This window comes from Saimiri boliviensis, chromosome 6 (assembly GCF_048565385.1).
Source record: "Saimiri boliviensis isolate mSaiBol1 chromosome 6, mSaiBol1.pri, whole genome shotgun sequence".
In the NCBI taxonomy this organism is placed as follows: Eukaryota; Metazoa; Chordata; class Mammalia; order Primates; family Cebidae; genus Saimiri; species Saimiri boliviensis.
In genome coordinates, this window is record NC_133454.1 from 48,811,427 (window position 1) to 48,833,491 (window position 22,065).

Sequence of the window (22,065 nt, forward strand, 5' to 3'; positions counted from 1 at the left end):
GTAAGGAACTGCAAACCATATTAACATGCTGAAACAGCATCAGCTTATATAACATGCAAAAGGAGATGCATTTTGATCACTGGGAATTTATTTACTTTAAGAGAAAAAGTGATGGATTGTGAGGACCTCAATTCTCTTATTGATGTTTGGCTGATTGATTTCACATCTCCTGAGGCCTGGTGTTGAATGAGACTCAGGTTTATGTGTGTGATGGGGGAGAAAGTTTGCGGGGGGAGCACCTTGCATTTATGAGTTTTTGTCAGCAGCTCACAAACTTGGAGAGAAATTCATAGACATTTCACTCCAAGTTAAGCTTTATAAAGACAAAAATATTAAATCAAAATATAAGAGGGGTGTTAATATTGCTTTGGCTCCATACTTTGAAGCAAAAGTAATTCAACTAATAATGAGTTTATTATTAAATATGTGGCATGACAAGGGAGAGGCCATTTAGGTTCTTTGCCAAATGAGAAAATTTGTAATTTTGTTATCTGCTGATCACATTCACCTACCATATATTCTTTTTTCTCTCTTTGCCTTTTTTTCCCGTGGGGGAAAAAAAACATGTAATACTGACCATGTTTAAGTGTAACATTCAGTAGAGTTAAGTATTTTAACAATGTTGCACAATAGATCTCCAGAAATTTTTTGACTTGTAAAACTGCAAGTCTTTACCCATTAAACAACTTTCCTCTTGCTACCTCAGACCCTGGCAAACACTCTTCTACTTTCTGTTTATGTGGATTAAACTACTTTAGATACTTTGCATAAGTGGAATCATTGTATTTGTCTTTTTATGACTGCATTATTTTATGTAGCATAATACCCTCATGGCTCATCCATGTTTTCGCATGTAACAGGGTCTTTTTCCTTTTTTAAATATGAATAATATTCCATTGTAGATAGAGACCACATTTTGTTTATGCATTCACCCATTGATGGACATCTGCGTTGCGTTCATCTTTTTGCTACCGGGCTGCCAAGAACATGTGTGCAACTATCCCACCATATCTTTTGATTGGATGAATGGATATGTATATCCATTCCAAAAGTAAATTTTCACTGACTCTTATATTATTAAATTTTCAACATAGCCAAGCCAAACATTAGTGGCTCCTTAATGCTAGACACTCATCTTAAGGCTTAGCAGCTGTCAGGCACTTATCCCCTGTCCTCTAACCCAGCATCCTTTCTCTTCCCTACTTCTCTTTCCTACAAAGCCAGGGCAGAAGGCTGTGGAAGCACATGTTCCTTCTGCACTCCCCCTCATCTTCACCCTAGAATGATTGTCCTTTGTGACATATAGTTGCAAGTATTTTTTAATGTGTATCATTTCATGTAAATGATGTGAGCTCAAGATTAGTCATGAATTCAAATCGTGTTGCTTTGTTGCTTGAAAGAAGCTTGTATTATTGCAGTAATCCATACTAAGAAGAAGAAAGCACCATATGATTCTCAGTGGTGGATGCTTTCTGTCTTTCCTCCCACTCCCTACTGGTGTACATTGGATCAGGCAAGGGAGAACGGTACCTGAGCTATAGGGTTATGAGAACAAGACTCTACCCGTCATTGACCTGAGGTTCTGATGGTGAAAAAGGGCTGTTTCCCCAAAGTTCTCTTGGTGCTGCTAACTGTATGAGAATAGTGGAAAGGGTGGGAGCTAAGGAAGTGAGTGAGTAGGGAGGTTTCGGTAATGTTGGAGCTTGTGGAAAGCAATGTGGCTTCACTACAGTCCCAGATGTTCTCTGGGAGCAGCTTCTATAGGCAGAGGTGGGTTCACCTTCAGACAGCCAAGTTGAGAAAAAAGTAACAACCATTCTCTGGTTTAAAAAAATATATATATATTGTTTGTAGGAAAGCATCAAGAATATGCTTCTTCAGCTGCAATATTAGCAGATTTGAGAATATGTCCTAGACTGAGCACTTGACACAGAAAACAAACTTGGGCAATGGAGTCTGCAGAGATTGAGCATGAGAAGTGCAGTGTGTTGAGTCCTTGTCAGGCTCCAGAGCAAGATGAAGATGCTCCGACTGTTCAGCTTCTTAAAATATACCAGTTGAATGGTGTATTCCCTGGGTAGGCAGTGAACTTGCTCCTTAGATAGGCCTCCTGATTCAGGACGTTTAGTGTTAGTGTCACTTTAAGCCTTAGAGAGCTGTTTGGGAGCTATTTTGCTTACCAGTGCTTTTGTGTACATTCCTCTGTGTTCTGAATAGGAAATCAGGGACGTGCTGGACTAAGCACCTGCCAGAGCCACCTTCAATGCCATGGAGGCAAGGTGATTTAACACCCAGGATTCCACTTAATGAATAGACTGTTTGCTGAGAAACCCAGGGCTAGCTATTTCTTGAATATCAGTAAGAGGAGGTTGGAAAACAGGTTTTCTTGCAGGTTATATGGGTCTGGGGAGTACTGCTTTTTGTGTGTGTCCAAAAATTAGTATAATTGATAACATGCAAGGAATCTCCTTTGTGGTTTTATTTACTTTTACTTTTACATTAATTTGCTGGTGAGGGTGGACACTGGACAGTTAATTTGCTCAGGATTTTTATTTTACTGCACTTTAAATTGAAATTAAAAAATAATACAGGCTGGGTGTGGTGACATATGCCTGCAGTCCCAGCTACTTGGGAAGCTGAGGCAAGGGGTTTGCCTGAGCTCAGGAGTTCAAGGCCAGCCTGAGCAACAAAGCGATATCCTGTCTCTAATTTTTAAAAAGTAATACATAGCATGAGTGGCAAGAATAGGACTGCTGAGAAAGGAGACAGTTTTAGACATGGCAGTCGTAGGAAGTCCATAAAGGCAAAACATGCAAGTAGAAAGAAATACACAGCCGCCTTAGGTTTTGGTTAGAGACGTTATTCATATTGGGAACTATAAATGAGCTATGGGAGGGGAAAAGAAACAGGTGTGTGGGGCTGTGGGGTGAACAAGAGGCAGTGAGTGGGCCCTGGCTGGGTCCACACTCCCCAGAAGGCTCCCCTTCGCCATGGTGCAGGAGCAAGTCTCTCCAGTGAGATAGGGCTAGGGGCTGAGGAGAACTGAAGCAGACCGGGAAACAGACTAGTTCTTGTGGAGTCTGGCTTAGGAAGACAAGGAGGCATGCTTGAAGCATGTCTGAGCACCATCCATGCTTCTCAGAGTTGGTGGTGTTTGGATCGGCAATAAGCCAGCTTCCTAAAGATTTGTCTTCTCCCCATCTCAGTGATCTGTAACCAGGCAGAGGAATGGGTAGAGTGAGTAGTGCAAATGGTCTGAGGCTGGGAATTGGCTTGAGGGGTTTGAGAAAGGGTTAACAGTGCAGGAGGCTGGGCTGTAGACATGGTGGCTTCCAATTCCTTAATCCTGAACCTTGGAATGAAAAGGGAAGGCATGCAATAAACAACAGAGGGATAAATGGTCCCAGTGTGATAGGAGGAGCCAAATGGAGAGTAATGGCTCTGTGGGCATGGTCAGACTGGGAACGTGGAGACAGGATGTATCCAGGGGAAGGCCAAGGCTGACACTGACCAAACAGAGGGCAGCTCTTGCCTCTTCTGGGGAAGGGGGGAATGTGGACAGTATGCTTAGAGAGAGTCACGTTTCAATGAACTCCAAGAAGAGAAAGAAATATTGAAAAACAGGTATGGCATACAGAACAGCTTAGCAGTCCTAATGCAGGGCGTAGCAGGTAGAGGTTGTAGAGGGGAATAAATCTTTCCTTTAAAAGGGGATGGGGGCAGGCAGTGGCCCTGGTTTCTTTCCCCCTTAAGACCAGCAAATAAAAGAATATGAGTAAAATATAGAAATAGCTTAAATAACATGAATATTTTGTATTCCCCATGTTATCTAGAAACCCAGCTGTTTGCTGATCATTAAAAGAAGACAGTTATAGACCTGGTAGTAAGTTATTTAAAAGGAGAACTCAGAAAATATATTTGTTGAAAGATGTTTCTTGACTTCAATTCTCCATTATGCTTTTGGCCTTTGCAGAAAGAAGGAAATAACATTATGTACAAACGTTGTTAATTACTCATTAATCTGACATTTTGATGGCATTAAGCAACAAATATTAATTTGCGATTCAACATTGTGATTGTGTCTAAGATGTATGACATCTTCAAAAATATGAAACTTACATGTCAAAATTACTTTCTTTAAAGACTGATAGTGGCAAAACTCATTATTAGAGCCTTCTGTACTTTAAAAGCTTTAAACGAAACACTGCAATTTACAGAATTCGTTATGGTGCACAACTAATTAGAACTTTAAAGGAAATCACAGTAGGGAATTAGACATTTTAAAAAGAATTTTCTTGAGCTGAAATGTTCTTCAGAATAAAGGTTGGTTTGCAGCAGTTGAGGCACTTGGATTTTACATACATATATAGACACACACTGAAGGGTAGCATGTTTGACCCATGGTGTTCAGAAATCATTCTTGTTCTCTATTCAGACAAAAGGAAAAGCAACAAAGGCAACAAGGGAGGGACAAGACAGAAATGCAAATTAGATGTCCATAGCATACTCGGGAAGCCAAACAAAAAAATGCAGACATATCTAATTAGTTTCCAAAGCCAGCTTTACCCTAGGAAAAAAACATTCTCATCTACAAAAACAGCAGTGCGGGCCGTGAGTCCCAGGTGTATGGGTGATTACAGCAGAGAGCAGAGAAAGCCACCGTTGTTCGACTCAGCTGCCTCTGTGCTACACAAATGTGCTTACAGAAAGAATATAAAATCGACCATGGATAACTCCCTCCCTTTCCCCAAATTGATTAATTTCTCGATGTGCTGGCAGATTTTTCCATGGATGGGGATCAGGTTTGAGAGATGAATGTGTAAATCAACAGCAGGTGGGAAGTTGAATTTGTCTGGCACAGCTGCTGTTCCCCACATTTCCTATTCTTTTTGGTTATCTCAGTCCAGCATCTGTCATGGAGCAAGACTCATGGGCTTCTGTCATCTCAGGCCTGGGGAGCCACAGTGTTGCCCACATCTCCTGACAGATCAGCGCTTTTAAATGGCAAATGGGAAGAATGAAGGCCCCGTCACTATTAGCAGGAACTGCCAGGGAATTGAGGAGCATATTTTTTGTATCGCATGTTGAGATTTCTCCTGATGTGGACACATGCCTTCCACTCCACCTTGGATTTGAATACTTGCATGATCTGGGCTCTTTTTATAGTACTTCCTTACTTAGTTTTATTGCATAATAACACTCATATTTGAATGTGATTTTCTTTGCATTTTGATCTTGATGGTTGTACAATGGCAATGAAAAACGACCTGCTTTCTTGCCCCTTAGATTAAGTTTTGGAGGAACAATGTATTTTCCACACACTCCGGAAATCTCTGTGGAATTTAATCATCCAGCCAAAACACATTTCCAGCATTTCTTAACATCATAGAGCTTTAGTATGGGGCGTAACCTTCAAAGGTCAACTTCTCTACTCTTCCAATATGGGAATCCTTCTGCCTGTCTCATCACAGATGGCCCCCCAGCCTCTGCCTAGCATAGGTCAATGAGGTTGAATCTGATATCGAGGCAAATGGCCAATGCCTGTGTTTGACAGCACTTCACCAGTTGGGGCATTATCCTAGTAACACTTAGCTTGCCTTTCTTAGACAATGAGGGCTGTTATTTCTCCAAGGCTTTCTTTGAAAGAGCAAACAGACTGCCTTGCTTGCTTGCAATGTTGCTTGGATAGATCTTCTCTTCTAAATAAAATTACAGTTATTGATGTCATTTAGAAATGTTCTGCAGAAAATGATGACTGATTATTACTGGCAGAAAGAAAGTTAGATCTTTGTTTGATATTTATTATAAGAGATGAGTGACATTGTCTTAAGTTCAGCTACAGCACGAAATATTATGTTCAGTGCTACTACAGAATGTGATCACTGAACTATTTACCTTATATATATTGTTTATTTTCATTATTTGAGCATTGATTTTCCCTACCATTTGTTTCCACGTGAAGTCTTTTTTTTTTTTAACAAAATCTAATTTCTCATAACAAGCAGAAATGCTTTTAAGGAATTATTGTTTTTTGTCCTGTCGAGTTACAGGAAACATCAAATATTGACTGTAAGCTGTTAGTTTGATGTGACAAGGTCTGCCATCTCTTCATGTACAGATATTTTCACAGCCTTTAATTACTTTTTTTTATTCTTTAAACCCTAGCTAAAATATTTGGTACACTACATTTGTTTTTATACAGTTATTTGTAATATTTGGGTAGAAAAAGGTAAAACCAAATATTATTATCTACAAATTCCCAGTAGAAATGGCTTCATAAATCTCTGTACATTTTTAGCAACAAAAGAAAAAAAAAGTCTCATCAGAAAGGGGAAAAAAGATTTAGAAGAAAATGCCAAATTATTTGGAAAATTGATAGAAATAGACTATTACCCATAGAAATATGGAATATTTAATTAAAAACTTGCAAAGAGCCTCAACCTTGTTTTATAGTGATATTTTAATTTGCCAAAGAAAAGATTATTTGCAGGTAAAAAATTATAACATCTTAGAGTTGGAAATTCCTTGGAGATCAAACCCTTGCAGCTTCTTCATAACTCAAGTGATAAGGAGTTTGTCACCATGATCACAAACATTTACCAAGCACAGATTAGATGCCAGGCAGTGTCTCCAGTATGGGTTGCAATACTGAATAGGACTAAGATGAGGAAACAGCTCCTACTGTCATGAAATAACATGTGCATGGACTATCTGCCATGCACAACAAGCTGAATTGTTTAAATTCTGCTCCTCGTATCATCCAGACCCCACCTCCTGTGTCCTCAGGAACTCACAGAACTCAGAGTTGAGATTATCTTGGAGGTTTTCTAGGCCAGCCTTTTACAGGTGCAAAAAACCTCTCTGTGGAAGCCGTAGTTGAACACTCTCCTCTGAATGGGCTCCAACAGGTCAGTGTTTCTGGTAAAACTGAGCACAGCTTTCCACCTGCGCTCCAGCATTACGAAGCAAAGCCATTGCCTCCCTGGTTTTAGACACTAGGCATCCTCCAAGGAGGGCAGCCTGAGATTTTGTTAGCTGCCGCACACCACAGTGTTACTTGGCATGATGCTGATGGTCAGCTGTAAACCTTAGGCCGTTTATAACATGCATTGCTTTGGAGCCAAGCCTCCCACTCTTGTACCTGTATACTGGATTTTTTGACCCTGAATCTAGAACTTTTCTTTGCATTAACTTGTTTATGTTTTATCACGGTTAAAATTGGCCCACATTCCAGCTTATTTTGAGCTTTATGAGTCTTGATTATTTTCTCTAAACAGTTTTGATTGATTACTTCATTTGTAAGTAACTTTTGCGTGTTCTCCTTCCATATATGTATATTTATTATTTTATAAATTATATGTGTGTGTCATTAGCTAATACCTTGAGGCATAGTATTTACTAAAGGCAACGTTCAAATAGAGATTTAAATTAATATTTCACATCATCCTGATGCTTTCTATTTTTTCTTTGCTGTTTCTGATCAGATGTCTTCAAATCATTGTTGTTTTTGTCTGGTTGGACGAACATAGTGCTCGTTCTAGGAATAGTAGAACTGTCCGTTCTGCTATCTTCCTGTTGTTCACTTATGCTTTCATTATTGGTATTATCTTCAATACACTATGTTTTTATGGGAATCTTTTTTGTAAGCCAGCTGTTCATTTAGGGAAGATTGGTTTAGTTAAAACTAGATAATGTATTGCATAAATCCCCTTAACAGAACTCAACTAAAAGGCTTGTGCGGTAATACGGGGAAGAGAAAAACAGATGAGAGAAGGCCCTCCAGTCCTCTGCTGTGATGACCCACTCTGCCCTCAGACTCACATCCCTAGTATGACATGCCATCCTCCCAATTACAGACCAGGTGGCAGTATCGCTGTCAGTCAGTGCATTTAAAATGTTAGTGAGACTGGCTGGGCGCGGTGGCTCATGCCTATAATCCCAGCACTTTGGGAGACCGAGGTGGGTGGATCATGAGGTCAGGAGATCGAGACCATCCTGGCAACATGGTGAAAACCTGTCTCTACTGAAAACATAAAAAAATAGCTGGGCCTGGTGGTGGGCACCTATAGACCCAGCTACTTGGGAGGCTGAGGCAGGAGAATCACCTGGACCCTGGAGGCAGAGGTTGCAGCGAGCCGAGATCACACCACTGCTCTCCAACCTGGTGACTGAGGGAGACTCCATTTAAAAAAAAAAAAAAGTTAGTGAAGCTTAGGTGATTATATTTTTAAAAAAAGGAAGTGCTCAAGTACTGCCTTCCCACACTGTAGTGAGCCATTCTCGCATACCTGTACTCACCGTGCCTTAGTGATCTCTTCTTTCATATATCAGTTGTCTGCAATTTTTTTGTCATCCATATTTTGACAGCTCACTGTTACGTGTTCATTCCCGTCGTATATAACAGTAGGAGTCGAAAGAAGGATTAAGACAAATTACCGGAACACTTGCGGCCTCTTTCTAGGTTGACATCGATCCATTTATCAACTCTCATGAGGCACAGTTTTTTAACTAGACAGAAATAAGCTTAATTGTTTTGAAAAACTGCCCCTAATTTTTTCATCTGGGCTAGAAGATTATCGTAAGACATACAGTCAAACACATTGATTCTAGTGGTGAGTGACTACCACTTACCGGGTGCCTCCCCAGTAACAGGTTAGTACGAGGCTCTTGATAAATGTTGTTTCTTTTGTTTCTCATGGGGAGCCTACAAGATGGGAATTTTATTCCTATGTTAGGAATAAATTAGGAAACTGAGGCACAGAAGGGTACATTTGAAGGCAGCTGTGTCACATGAGCAGGCTTGTTGACATTAGTGTATGTCATTAGGAAATGTACTAGGGCTTGTCCACCACACAAATCCGTAGGGTGAACAACAAGATGGCTTCAAAGGATGCAGAATCATGGGTTTTAAACCACTGTGTTCTCTGGGCATGGAACACTTTACTCCCTTTTGAAACTTGGGACAGCTGCATGTCTGTAATAGGCTGGCCTCCCTCTTTTCTTTGCCACACTGCCTATCGGACAGGTACCAGTGTGCTTTTGGTTCATATGGGTGCTCCTTTAGCAACTCAGGTAGAGGTTGCCAGGGCCTGGACACAAGAACAGGTGCGAAGTAGCTGGGTGCGCTCATACTCTATCTTCACCTACCTTTAACTGCAGTCCTCATTCGCTGTGCTTATCTTTGCTGGTTGGAGAATCATTCAAGGAAACAGAACTGCTTTTTCTGCCATCTGCTGCTGTCTTGCTACCTTCAGGAAACAGTGGCTTTCTGTTCTCTGGAGGGTGTGTATAAACTAAGCAATTTAGAGTTAGGATACTAAACTATCAGCTGAAGTGATACGTTAGTTATTTTCCATTTTTACTGTAAATTTTCAAACAAATTTTAAAAATGGGAAAAAAAAGTACAATGTATACCTATTTACCAACCAGGTAGATTTAAGTTAATGTTTTCCGTATTTGCTTTTTCTGTACATTTTTTTCTAAAAATTTAAAGAGATACAGCCATCATGACACCTAATTCCTGAATAATTACTGTATCTCAGCATTGTATCTGCTAAAAGTAAAGATATAGTCTCTAAAATAAGGTCGTTCTCCTACATAACTGCAATGCCATTTTCATACATAAGACAATTAACACAAATTCTCTAGTATCATGTAATACCCAGGGCAATTATCCCTCCAAAATGTATTAGGTATTTTTTTTTCAAAACTAGGATTCAATTAAGTTTCATACGTTGCATTTGGCTTTTATATCTCCAATAGTTTTAGAGTTTAGGATTCTGTTGTGACAGAGATGAGAATAAAAGATCTGGATGATTTTCAAAAAAAAAATTTAAATCCCGTCTCACATGAAGGATGACTTTTCAGATTAAATAGACTATTGATCTAGATTGCTCCGGTGGTTTTTCACTTGGAAGTAGATGGCGCCGGATATGTTAAAGTTGTAAAATATAGAAATCTCTAAAGTGTGTACATGAACCACATCTTAACAGAGGCAGTCCGTCATCTGCAAATGTACATGAGACCTTAATACTTTGATGCTGTTGTATGTGTGAAACCGTCTCATAAGCAAATAATGCATCAAGGGTTTTGACTAGCACCGATAATGGATTATAATAGATTGAAATTAAGTATGATTTAAGTGGTGGGAAAATGATGCCAGCTAAGTAAGTAATTGATTAATCATCCCCCAGCTAAACCTGGCAAGTTAAATTGCAGGGCTGGAATCGAATGCTTGGTAGAAACTCCCCTCTACACTTTAGACCTAATAAAAACTCTGGTGAAGAAGAAAAGAAAACCCAGAAACTGCTCAGAGAACGGGCCCGTCCCTTGTGGTGTCTTGTTTGCAGCATGGCATCGTGTGTATTGGTTGAGCTGTGGAAGTAGTGATAAGAAAATAAGATCCAGGGAAGCTGTCACAGAAAACATAAACAAGTAGAGATCCATGGTTGCTTGGAAATCAACAAATTCAGAAGGCAAGTGGCAGCATATCTTTTCTTTTTTCATTTTGTTCTGATCATGGTAAGTGCGATCGATATGACTGACAAATCGGCTTAGCATAGCAAAACTGGTCCCAGTGTGTGCGTGTCACTGTGTGGCTGCCACTGAAGGGTCGAATGACCTTGGCTCAGTCATTAGCCTGCCAGTAGTTTGGGTGTCTTGTTTCTAATCTGTAAATAAAAGACTGAGATGGAAGATCTCTGAGGTGCCTTCTGGCTCTTCAGATCTAAGATTCTAACAGCTAGAAATCTCTGCAACATAGTGCTGTCCTGCTTCTCTCATGTAATTATAACTGGTCTTTGTCATGATGACCCTAGGCCTTTACAGTGCTCCATGTGTCTCCTGAGTTATCAAGGAAAAATTAAAGTACACACTTACCTTATATGAGGCATATGATTTTGTTCCTTCTTAAAGATTAGCTGTCTTCACCCTAACACTTTATTAACAAGAATGCCTTATGAATCAGAATAGTCCATTCTGTGACCATGTAGAATAAGAGAAATTTTATTGTAATTAGAAAAAGATGTATATAATTTTTTTAGTGACATAACCACTAATACATTAAAGTGACTGCTTAAAAGTCCTTAACTGACAGTAATGCAGCAACCTAAGAGAGGCAGAGCTGACCCCACTCATTTCCCAAGGCAATATTGTGTTGGATTTTAATTATAAAGATCAGTTCAGCATTTGTATTTTCTGGGTCAGCAGAATACATGCTGTATATACTTTAACAAACTTTTTAGACTTTTAAAGCTATGATTTCTCTACCCATAAAATGGGGAAAATACAGTACCTGTGTCAACGAGTAGTAAAAGGATGAAAAGAAATCACAAATCGTGTATGTAAAGAGCCGGGGGCATAATAGGTGTTGACAAATGTTAATGATCATAGCTATTGTGTTATCACTGAGTCCTTAGCAATTTCATTCAGGGTGGAGAGTCCTCCAACCAATCTGCATGATCAGGAATCAAGACTCATTATGTTATGTCAGTCATCTTAATTGGCTCGCAATATTGGATTGACCTTACAGCAATTCACTGTCTAACTCATAACCTGAGAAAGATAGATACCTCCTCTTAGTTTAATATGGAAAATAAGAATACACAATATGCTGATTCAAGCTACATGAACATTTTATCTAGAAAAGATTGACACTCGTTCATTAACTCTTTCCATTTTACTGACCCCAGAAATGCCAATAGCAGCCGCCTTATCTTCAGATGTAAACATATAATAATATGAACAAAGAATCCACAAAACAAACCTTTGTTGTAAATGTGATGATTATTCTTTATATTTGAATCTGAGCTAGATCAAATCACATTTCCCTAAATATAAAAAGCACAAATGGCAAAAACATGATGCAATTCAGGAATCATGCTCAACACTAGCATACAATACTCATTCACTACATTATATGAAATGATTTAGTATTTGTTTCTGGAACAATTGCAAGAAGAAAAAATCAGAATCTCCAACTCAATATTTCATCTTAGAAACTTGAAAATGCTCTTAACCATATTAAGGAAGACAACTCCAACAATGCGAATAAAGTGAACATTATTATCTTGTCTTAGTGGCTCTCTCCCCTTCTTTTTAAAGACCTCTCTATACATGGTCTTCTTCATTGCTATACAATTGGGAAAAGGTTAGCTTTTAATATTTTCCAGGTCCATATAAAGAAGAGTTTCCATTGTCACTTCATGTGTGTGTTAATTGAGGTCAGAATGGCATTATCCTTGTGTGATTGGGGGCATGGGCCCCAGCCCCCCTACTTTCTTCCACCCCCTTAGAAACAGGCTGTGAAGTGGTAAGAGTGATAATTTAGGCACATCTAAAAGCAAATAACCCGCTCTGGAGGCAGTTCCTCCAGGCATCAGCATCAGAATTTATTTTTCTGGAAATAAGCATTGGCATAGAAATTGACTCTGGTGACACCCCTTTTTTGGGCTGGAAAATGTCAGAGTCTTTGTTTTTAATCAAAATTGCTCATAATCTGGCTTAACAACGCCATAAAGTCCTTGGTTTACTCTGCCCCAGGTGAATGAAAATATTTGCTGTGAAAAATAGGTTATTAGTTTTATAGCTCTACCTACTTCAATGCCTCTATCAAGAGTACGAGAGGAGATATTAAATCTCAATTTTTAATAAAATTATTGACATCATTGGGGAGCTTTATAACACTTGACATTTGCTTTCAGTGTTGGGGGAAGAAAGAGAAAGTAAATTGATTTGATATTTATTTCCTAGGTTGGAGTACAAGTTACTTTAAACATAAAGTATGTGTGTTGCCTTTGAATACAATGAGCAGAATAGGTTGTTGGTTCTGAAAATAAGCATAAATTTTAGGATAAAATGGGTAATGTGGTAATGATAATAAGGTAATCTGATTGCTAAATGAACCTGTTTTATTATATTCATCATTGGATTCCTGTTGTCACCTAGACACTCTTCCAAATTGATATAAAGCATTGTTTGGACCCAGAACACACAGTTCAGGGCTGAAAATACAGTTCACTTAATGAAGTTAACTTCTTTTCAATAATGGGCTCTCCGTATCAGTTTTTTGGTTTTTTTTTTTTTTTTTTTTTTTCTTTTGAGATGGTGTCTTACTCAATCTTGGCTCGCTGCAACCTCCACCTCCAGGGTTTAAGTGACTCCCCTGCCTCAGCCTCCAGAGTATCTGGGACTACAGGCGTGCACCACCACTCCTGGCTAGTTTTTTTTTGTATATTTTAGTAGAGACGGGGTATCACCATGTTGGCCAGGATGGTCTCAATCTTCTGACCTCACGATCCATCAGCCTCGGCCTCCCCAAGTGTTTACAGGTGTAAGCTGCAGCACCTGGCCGTATTACTTTTTCTACAAGAGTTTAAAACAAAACTTTCAGAAAATATCTTTGAATATGGACTTTCTTGCAGAGAATAATCTGTCTATATTCCGATGGACTTTGTTTCTAGTGAACGATTGTGAGATACTGGGGCCGGGGCAGCGCTGATGGAGTTGATTGCAGTGATGTGCAGTGATTGCTAGGCACAGGCCATCTGGGACTGGACAGGGCCCAGCAAAGCTTTGTGGGATAGAGTGAAGCCAAGGGTCCTCTGTTACTACCTTAGCTGGTTGGTTTGCCTGTCACTGGCTGGTTCAAACCCTAGATAATCAATATGGAGAGGTTCCTAACACAGTGGGCTAAATGAGAGGTCTGTGTCATTAGGAAAAAAAAAAAACTGCTTATTAAAGTGTCGATCCTTTAACACCATTTATCACGGGCCTCTAAAGGAAACTGTTCAGGAATCGGCATTCCTCTTTGAAAACATGAGACCTATTTTCCCGAAGAATGATCTCAATTGGTAAGTTTTCTAGTTGTGCCATTATATTGCTACCAGATTCTCTTAAAAACATGCTGGCGTCTGCAGTGATCACTTGCATTTTCAGGAAAAGGCCTACAAAACTTGTAAAAAGGCCAGCTGCAGTTCGGTTTATTTTATCTGTTCCTATGCTACGTGTAAGAGACTGTTTGAATTCTTCTTTTTCCTTGCCTTACTAAAGATGATGCCAGCTTATTTACCCCAGCAGTGTTCTTAATGTAGATGTTAAACTGTGCGATAGATTTTTAAATGAATTTTTAATTACTTTCTGCTATTATGAGCTCATTGCAATCAGCAGCCATCTTGCTTGAGGATAAAACAAAACAAAAACAGCTAGCTCATGGGAGGAGCAAAGGCCTTTGCAGGAGTGAGGGACAGAAGCCCATTGTCAGCGACAGCTGCTGGAAGCTTTCCCCAAGCGCAGGCTCAACTGCCAGAGGGTTCTGGAGGCTTTGAGTTTTCCACTGATGGTTCCTCTTCTCTAATGAGGTCACCTCTCAGCACAGTAGGTGGGATGACTCTGCTAATGGGAGATTCAGAACGCAGATTGCAATTACAGTCTTTGTTTCCAGCCATCTCCCATAGTTTCTGAACAACCCCGGAAGCTTGTAACAGGGACAACTCCTCTACAAATATGTAACAGAGCCAGATAGGACACATCATTTACTGGACATCACCTCAGTGTCAGATGCTATATGGTGAGGATGATACTGGCCAGGAATTTACATGATACCATTTCTATAACATTTAAAACTATGCCATTTACAGTTTCATATAGTCAGGCAAGTCTTATCATCCACATTATGCCAACGAAAAACGCATGGTTCAGATGATATAAGTTGCCTGTCCGTGGTCACTACTCTAGGCTCCGTATTCTGCGAAGTGGGAATAATACAATCATACCTGTGCCAGTTGTTAGAATTTTATAAAATACTGCATGTGAAAACACTTTAAAAATGGGTGAATGCTCTACAAGTATTATGCCTCATACAATCAATCCTAAAATACATACTATTGTGAGTACCACACAGGGAATGGAAGCAGATAAACTCTCTCCCCTCCTTTCACTTTCCTGGCCATCTGGACTGGGGCAGTTCAGACTTGCAGGCATGGCTCCCAGCAGCCGCCTCCATCTCTGCTTTCCCATCCCAGGATTAGCATGCTTACATTGCCATGATCACAGGCCACCGCCCTACTCCCACCCGGCCAGATCGGTCACCTGGGCCAGTTCGGTCACCTGGGCCAGTTCTGGCTGGGTCCTTTTTTGTTTGTTTGCTGTGCTTTTTTTTTTTTAAGTTAACCAGATCAAACTTCATACATTTGGATATTTCTGTCCTCTTCATTTCTGTATATTTTTTTGGATCTGATTGTAAATTAGTAATTCTCTTAGTGAGGCAGAAGGAAGGGTAGAACACCAACAAGATTCTGCTTGAATTCCAGCCCCAAGGTGAGGAAGTGGGCATTCTTCCAAGTGAAAATTTTTGCTGAAGTTAGGTAAGGATTCAAAGGCTCCGACCCAAAGCTTTAGTACCACATCTCCTTATCTTAGATTGAATTGAGGCATAACTGTATGAATTTTTTTTTATCAGGTATCAGCATAGGTGCCTTCAAACCTGCTCACTTAATTCCTGCAGCAGTTTTGGCTGGCAAGAATTATCGTCCCTTTTGTTCACAGTGAAGACTCTTCCAAGTCTCAGGAAAGCTGCTTTGCTCCAAGGCAAGGGCTCCTCCATTCCCTTCTCTGCACAGCCATATGAATGGGGCTCTTCACTCTCCTCAGAAGGGTGTCAGTCGGCATCAAGATAAAGCAGAAGCCAGTGAGTGACCATTTCATCTCCCCAGTCTCCTCCTTGGGCCGAGAGCTCCAGCATCACAGCCTCTCTCTTAAAGGATCCTACAGTAACCAAAGTAGAACATCACTTTCTGGTCTTCAAGACCAGACCAACTAGTCGGGGACTTTCAAAGGGAACAAATTGCCTATGCTTCCCTCAGACCAAGAATCCTGCAAGTCATCTGGAGGTGCCTGGATGACAGGATAGGAGCCAGCACCTCTGCTGGACCCTGGGTGGGGCCTGCCAGTCTGGGAGCTTTACTCCAAGAGAAGGGTACACATTTTCACAGCAAGGGCTGGCCAGGGGTGTGCCTTACTGATGTTATGGGCAGGTGACATCCTGCTGATGAGAACAATGACAAGAGGAAACATATATTGAGGGATTCATCAGAGTGCCACATGAATAACGATATTAAGGAAGAGACTGGATTCAAAAAAGCCACTGGGAAACCATCATCATAATCCATATAAGGGAAGATAATGTCTGGCTGAGGATGGGGCAGAGGAAGTGGAAGAGTAGATAAATGGAAGAAATAAGATGAAGGAAGGATCAGAAGGGCTGGTAGCTGAATTGGGGAGATAGGTGTAAAACTCGCAAGATTTAGAACTGGGTCCCAGTGACTAGAAGAAGTCCTCAGGATCTCCACAATTTCTATTTCTCTGTCTGTCTCTAAATATAAGTGTTTTTCTTTAATTATGAACAACTAGGAGGAACTTATATTTTTACGTTCACTTTTTAGTGTTTCATTTAATTACTCATACTGTTACCATATTGCTTGCTGGTACTTTTCATTGCAGATGGATTAGCTAAACTTTGTTTCCTAGCCAGAGAACAAACTGAATTACTATTTATAATGCAGTTTCTATGGAAAATGAATTATAAATTTCAAATAGCCTTGCAAATAGAATTTTGGAATACAGAGTTGTGGACTTCTTTTATTGCATTTTACTTGAAAAAGAGATATTCTCATAGCAGATGTGGGATTGACTCTCAGAAGAAAGGTAAAATTGGGAAGCATATATTTTGGAGTCATTTGCCTAAAAGTTAGAATGTAAGAGGATGAAAATGATCAAAAAGTGGGCGGGGGGGGGTGACAATCAAGGCAGCAATGTACTCCATTTGTCCAGCTAGTTTAGAACTGGAAGGGAAGTGAATACAAAGTCTGCTTAATTTAAAATAAAAAAATAAAAATTTATATGGTAAAAATCAATTGCAAAAAAATAAAGGTAAATCACTGTTTTAGGAAAGATCACTTTCGGTGAATTTATCTTTGAGTGGTAAAGAATATTAATTAATATATCAAGCAATATAAATGTTCTTTTTGCACAAAATTGATTGAGCCATACATTCTAGTTTAAAATGATTTAGAATCAATTCATTTGGCTGAGGTAAAGGAATGGTTTGTGGCAAAGGGGTGATGGTGGTCCTGTCTATATGAAAACTGCATGAGTCCCTCGGGTTCATGTGCATACCTCTCTGAGCTGTGACACCAGCCTGCTCACTTGGGATTTTCTGTTGAGAATGTCATTTTTCATCCAAGTTTCTGTATTTGATTCAACTCAACAACTCTTTATTAAGAATCTTTCATTCATACACCAGCACCAATATAGGCACTGTGAGAAGTCAATAGCATTGCCATTAAGAAACTTGTAAATCATTTGGGGAGGGAGGACAAACTGACATCAGCCAGTTAGAGTTCATAATAGATGGAATATGTTCTTTCTGTTGGACAGTTTTTATTGCAGGGGCATGGAAAGAGAGAGAGAATGAGAGAGAGAGAGAGTGCTCTGGAAACTGAAGCAGTCTCGGGAGACCTTGTGAAGGAAGAGGGATTTGGGAAGAGTTTGAGTGGATTCAGGATAGAATATCATCAGACGAGAAAGAAGGGGAAGGATGAGTTGGGCGAGGAGGAAGGGATGATCAAAACTTCATCCTGATTGTTCACATAGGCATTATAGAAGAGGAAGCCCAGATAGTTGAGATATGGTCAATTCAAGTGTGAAGACCTCGAATGCCTGGCTAATGGATGTGACCTTGATCTAATACATAGTAGGAGCAGGATATGGCCAGTGAGACAAAGCAGTATTGAGCACAAAACTGTACAAAGCCAGGTAATGGTGCTGGTGCTCCTCAGTGGGACCTCATGAGCCACGCTGACATTCTGAGATGACAAGCCTAAGAATAATGAAGCTGTCAGACCTCTGGCCCTTAAATCAAAGACCTGAATCCTAAATGGACAAGGGAAATGGCCCTAACTTGAAAAATGCCAGCTGCAACCAAATGGAAAGAAATATAGAGTTCAGATAGAAAATCTGTTGTAAAAGAGAGAATGTAGCTGTGGGACCCTTGTCAATTTTCAAAAGCCACAACCCAGTCAGGCAGCACATGTTGGAGCTTGAGAGAGAAAATATGGCCAAATTGAATTGACCATCTTCGTGATCCTGAAAGTATTGGCTGTAACTGAAAATATACTCACTACCGGGGAGGCTGAAAGTGACTAGTCAGTTGGATATGGTCAGGAGACATTCCCCTACTTGACAAATTCAATGAATTTTTCACTTTTAAGGCAGATTTGGCATTGTGTAGAAAAAGCCTTAGAACTTCCTGATTGGTGCACAAATTCTGAGACCCCAGCATTCCACTCACTATTGCATGAAGTTGAAATGATAGGAAAAAAGGAATCTGCAGCTGTATCTTTTTTGCTCTTATTGCCCAGGCTGGAGTACAATGGCACAATCTCAGCTCACTGCAAACTCTGCCTCCTGGGTTCAAGCAATTCTCCTGCCTCAGCCTCCCAAGTAGCTTGGATTACAGGAGTGTGCCACTATACCCAACTAAGTTTTGTATTTTTAGTAGAGACAGGGTTTCACCATGTTGGCCAGAATGGTCTTGATCTCTTGACCTCATGATCCACACACCTTGGCCTCCCAAAGTGCTGGGATTACAGGTGTGAGCCACTACACCCAGCCTACTGTCTCTTCTTTCTTGGCCTTCTGCTTCTGTCATCAGAGCTCATGGAAAGCTTTTCATGCAGGGGCAAGATTTTGCTAGCAGAGCCAGGCCCATGCCAGCAGGTCTCAGCCTTCAGTTTTCTGAGCTTTGTCACTCATCGGTTATAGCGGTCTGTTCTTATTCCCAGTGTAGCGAGTGCTAGATCCCATCAGTTCACCAATCCACTGGGCTCAGCAGCTGACTTTGAAAGGATGGAAAATGGATGCAGGAGTCAACCACAGAGCAGAAAGATCCCCAGCAGAACTGCAGGCTTGGGGGTGGAAGGGGAAGGGGATGGAAGAGGAGCACTGGGCATTTGATCATCTGTAGGTATGTAAAACATGCCTGCAACGCACTTTTGAATGGGTCATTTAAATGTACATTTTCAGTGGGTTCCAGAAAAATATAAGAAATGGTTGAAAGCATCCAAACATTGAAGAATTCTTTGTAATGAGTTTTAGGAAGGCATCTCTCATGTGAATCTAGGGTGCTGCAAAGTTGCTGTTGGAACTTCAGCACCATGGCTCAGGTCTTACTTCTTTCATGTACCCCATATGTGAGGTGTCACAGTGAGGCCCTGCCTCTGCCAACAAAACCCAGGTGTAAAGGCTGCAGAAGTCTTGCTGTGGATGGGCTGTGTTTCCACCGTCCTGCATCTGTGCATTTCTGCTTTGGGTGTTGTGGTTTCCATTTCTTTTAACAAGTGGAAACTACAACTGCCACAATCTCCTTGGCAACTTCTCTTCCCAAGCCAACTTATGAAACAAATCAGTGTAATATGCTCTAGAAATATCCATGTGGTGCTTAAAAAAATGCATATTTCCAACCTGTTCTCCTTCAGAATGCTTTGCCTTGCCAGGCAAGTACTACCTTTACAAGCTTTTGCTCTTTATGGACTAGGTCCATCCTTAGCCGCGTTGATTTTGCTTTTATTCATGCTCTTTATGAAATTGGCTCAGATATTGGAACATGGAGCATTCGTAACTGTTATTCATTTAATCAACAAAACTATATTGAACAATAATTGCTGTCCATTGTTCTGGGTGCTGAACATAAAAAGATTAAAAATTTGGTCCTTCCTTCAAGGAACTTGAATGGAAACAAGCAAGTACACAAATATTTGGCACATAGAGTGGCATATCCTTTATAGAAACCATAATGTGCAGTACAAGCTCCAAAGAGGAGTGTTAAGTGTCAAGAAAGACTTTGTTGAAGAGAGTGGAGTTTGCAGTATGTGTAGAAGTTTGTAAGGAGGACTATAATGTGACTGGAGTGGAGATTGGGAATATAAGCAGCATAAAACTCTAGAGGTCTTTGCATGCCATATTAAGGGCATTTACTAAACTATCCCATTGGCTGGGATAGCAAGCCACTGCAAAGTGTGAAGAAAGGCAGTGACATTATCCTCATCTGCATGCTTTATAAAGATGACTCCGAGGTAAGTGAGGAGAATGAATTGTAGAGGGTTGAGCCAGACAGATTCAATTGCTGGAAGTTCAGGTGAGGTTTATATGAGCCTAAACTGCAGAAATGTCTCTGAGTTTTGTTTTTTTTAGACAGAGTCTCTCTCTGTTGCCCAGGCTGCAGTGCAGTGGCACAATCTCAGCTCACCACAACCTCTGCCTCCTGGGTTCAAGCCATTATCCAGCCTCAGCCTCCCTAGTAGCTGGCACTACAGACATCCACCACCACATCCAGCTAAATTTTTTATTTTTAGTAGGAACAGGTTTTCATTGTGTTGGCCAGGCTGGTCTCGAACTTCTGACCTTGTAATCTGCTCTCCTCGACCTCCTAAAGTGTTGGGATTACAGGTGTGAGCCACCGCATCCAGCTGCAGTATCTGTGATTTAAAGGAAAGGATAGATAGAGGAGATGTTTAGAGAGAATTGACAGTTGTCACTGGGATTGAGGGGGACAGAGAGAGAGAAATTGAGAGGGGAGAGAGACAGAGAGAAAGAGAGAGAGAGAGAGAAATTCTGGCTTGGATATGTGGATAGATGCCGACACTTTCAAGAATATAAATGAAAGAACTGGTTTGAGTGGGAAAATAATGAGTTTTGTTAGAGATGAACTTTCAGGTGGAAATTTAAAACAAACAGGTATATATCTGAATCTGGGACTAAGAAGAAAGGCCTGGGTTAGATATGTAAATCTGGGAGTGTGTCTTATGTGTACAGGTGGCAGTGAGGGTAATGAAAGGGAAAGGATCACAGAGAAAGTGGAAAGCTCACAGGTTTGATCATTTTTTCTAGATTCAAATCCTGGCTCTCTAACTATGCTTCCTATGTGACACATTAAGAAAGTGTGTAACCACACTGAATTCTACTTTTCTCATTTATTAAATAGGGATGGAAGGATTGACGTTAAGGCATTGCTTGGTTATTTATTCAGTCATTAATTGAACAAATATTTATTGAGCTTCTACTATATACTTGGACCTGGGAATGCATATCTGAACAAAACAGAGATAGCCATGTTCTGAGTTGGCTTTCAGCCTTAACAATTACTGTTAGGGAAAATAACAAGAAGAATTGCATAAGAGAATAAATGTAGGGCACCTGGCACAATTGCAGTGCACAGAATAGGTCCTCAGATAGTTCCAGCCAATGTAGTAATACTTGTTATAGCTTTAATAGAATGATGCAGACAGACTCCAATTTCTGGTGGGATGAGGAACAAGTAAGAGGTGAGAAATTGGCAATAACTAACAATGATTACTAGTTCAAAAGTTTGGCAGTTAAAAGAAATAAGAATTTTGAGGGCTATATGGAGAAGACTGGTGGTTGAGAACAGATGTGGGGTTTTCAAGATGTGAGACTTGAACATGTTGACATGCTAAGGGACAGGAGCTGGTGGAGAGGATGAAGTTAGAAGAAAGAGGCAGAGAGGTCTTTTGGGAAATAAGCAGATGCAAAGAAAAGCCCCTTTTTCTGAAATAGCAAAATAAGTATGTGAAGGGGATTAAATGAGGTAATGCATTGGAGAATGCAATGAATGGCATTTGGGGTACCTAAAAATTGCGTTGACTTAGGCTGTGAGCATGGATACACACAATGCATATCCATATTCATATTCAGGTACCAGTGTCTATAGCTTCACCCGCTCCCCACACAAGAACACGCAGAGTTAAATTTTTTAATTAAGACTGAAGGGTTCCCCCTGAACCCTTCAGCTGAAGTTCATACCTGGTCACCTCACTTTCTTAATAAAGGAAGAAGGCATCTGCTGAGAGATGGGGCAGAATTGTAAGGTCACAAGGATGAGACTGGTAGTTTAAGCTGGCCTCTAAAGGAATGAGAGAAAGAAGAAGGTGCACCTAGAGGAGGACCTCTGAATGACACTGGGCGTCTGCTGGAGGCTGGAGATCATGTGTT

At 40.4% G+C, this 22,065-nt stretch overlaps 1 protein-coding gene and 1 long non-coding RNA gene across 20 annotated transcripts in view; both read left to right on the forward strand.

The window, feature by feature from the left end:
- The window catches only part of NCAM1 (neural cell adhesion molecule 1), a 341,199-nt gene that overhangs the window by 203,152 nt on the left and 115,982 nt on the right, over positions 1-22,065 (forward strand). The gene's annotated exons all lie outside the window — the stretch shown is intronic.
- The window catches only part of LOC141584833 (uncharacterized), a 95,675-nt gene that overhangs the window by 51,159 nt on the left and 22,451 nt on the right, over positions 1-22,065 (forward strand). The window contains exon 2 of the long non-coding RNA XR_012518038.1: positions 1-22,065. This exon is cut by the window's right edge and continues 22,451 nt beyond it. This is a non-coding gene — a long non-coding RNA (uncharacterized LOC141584833).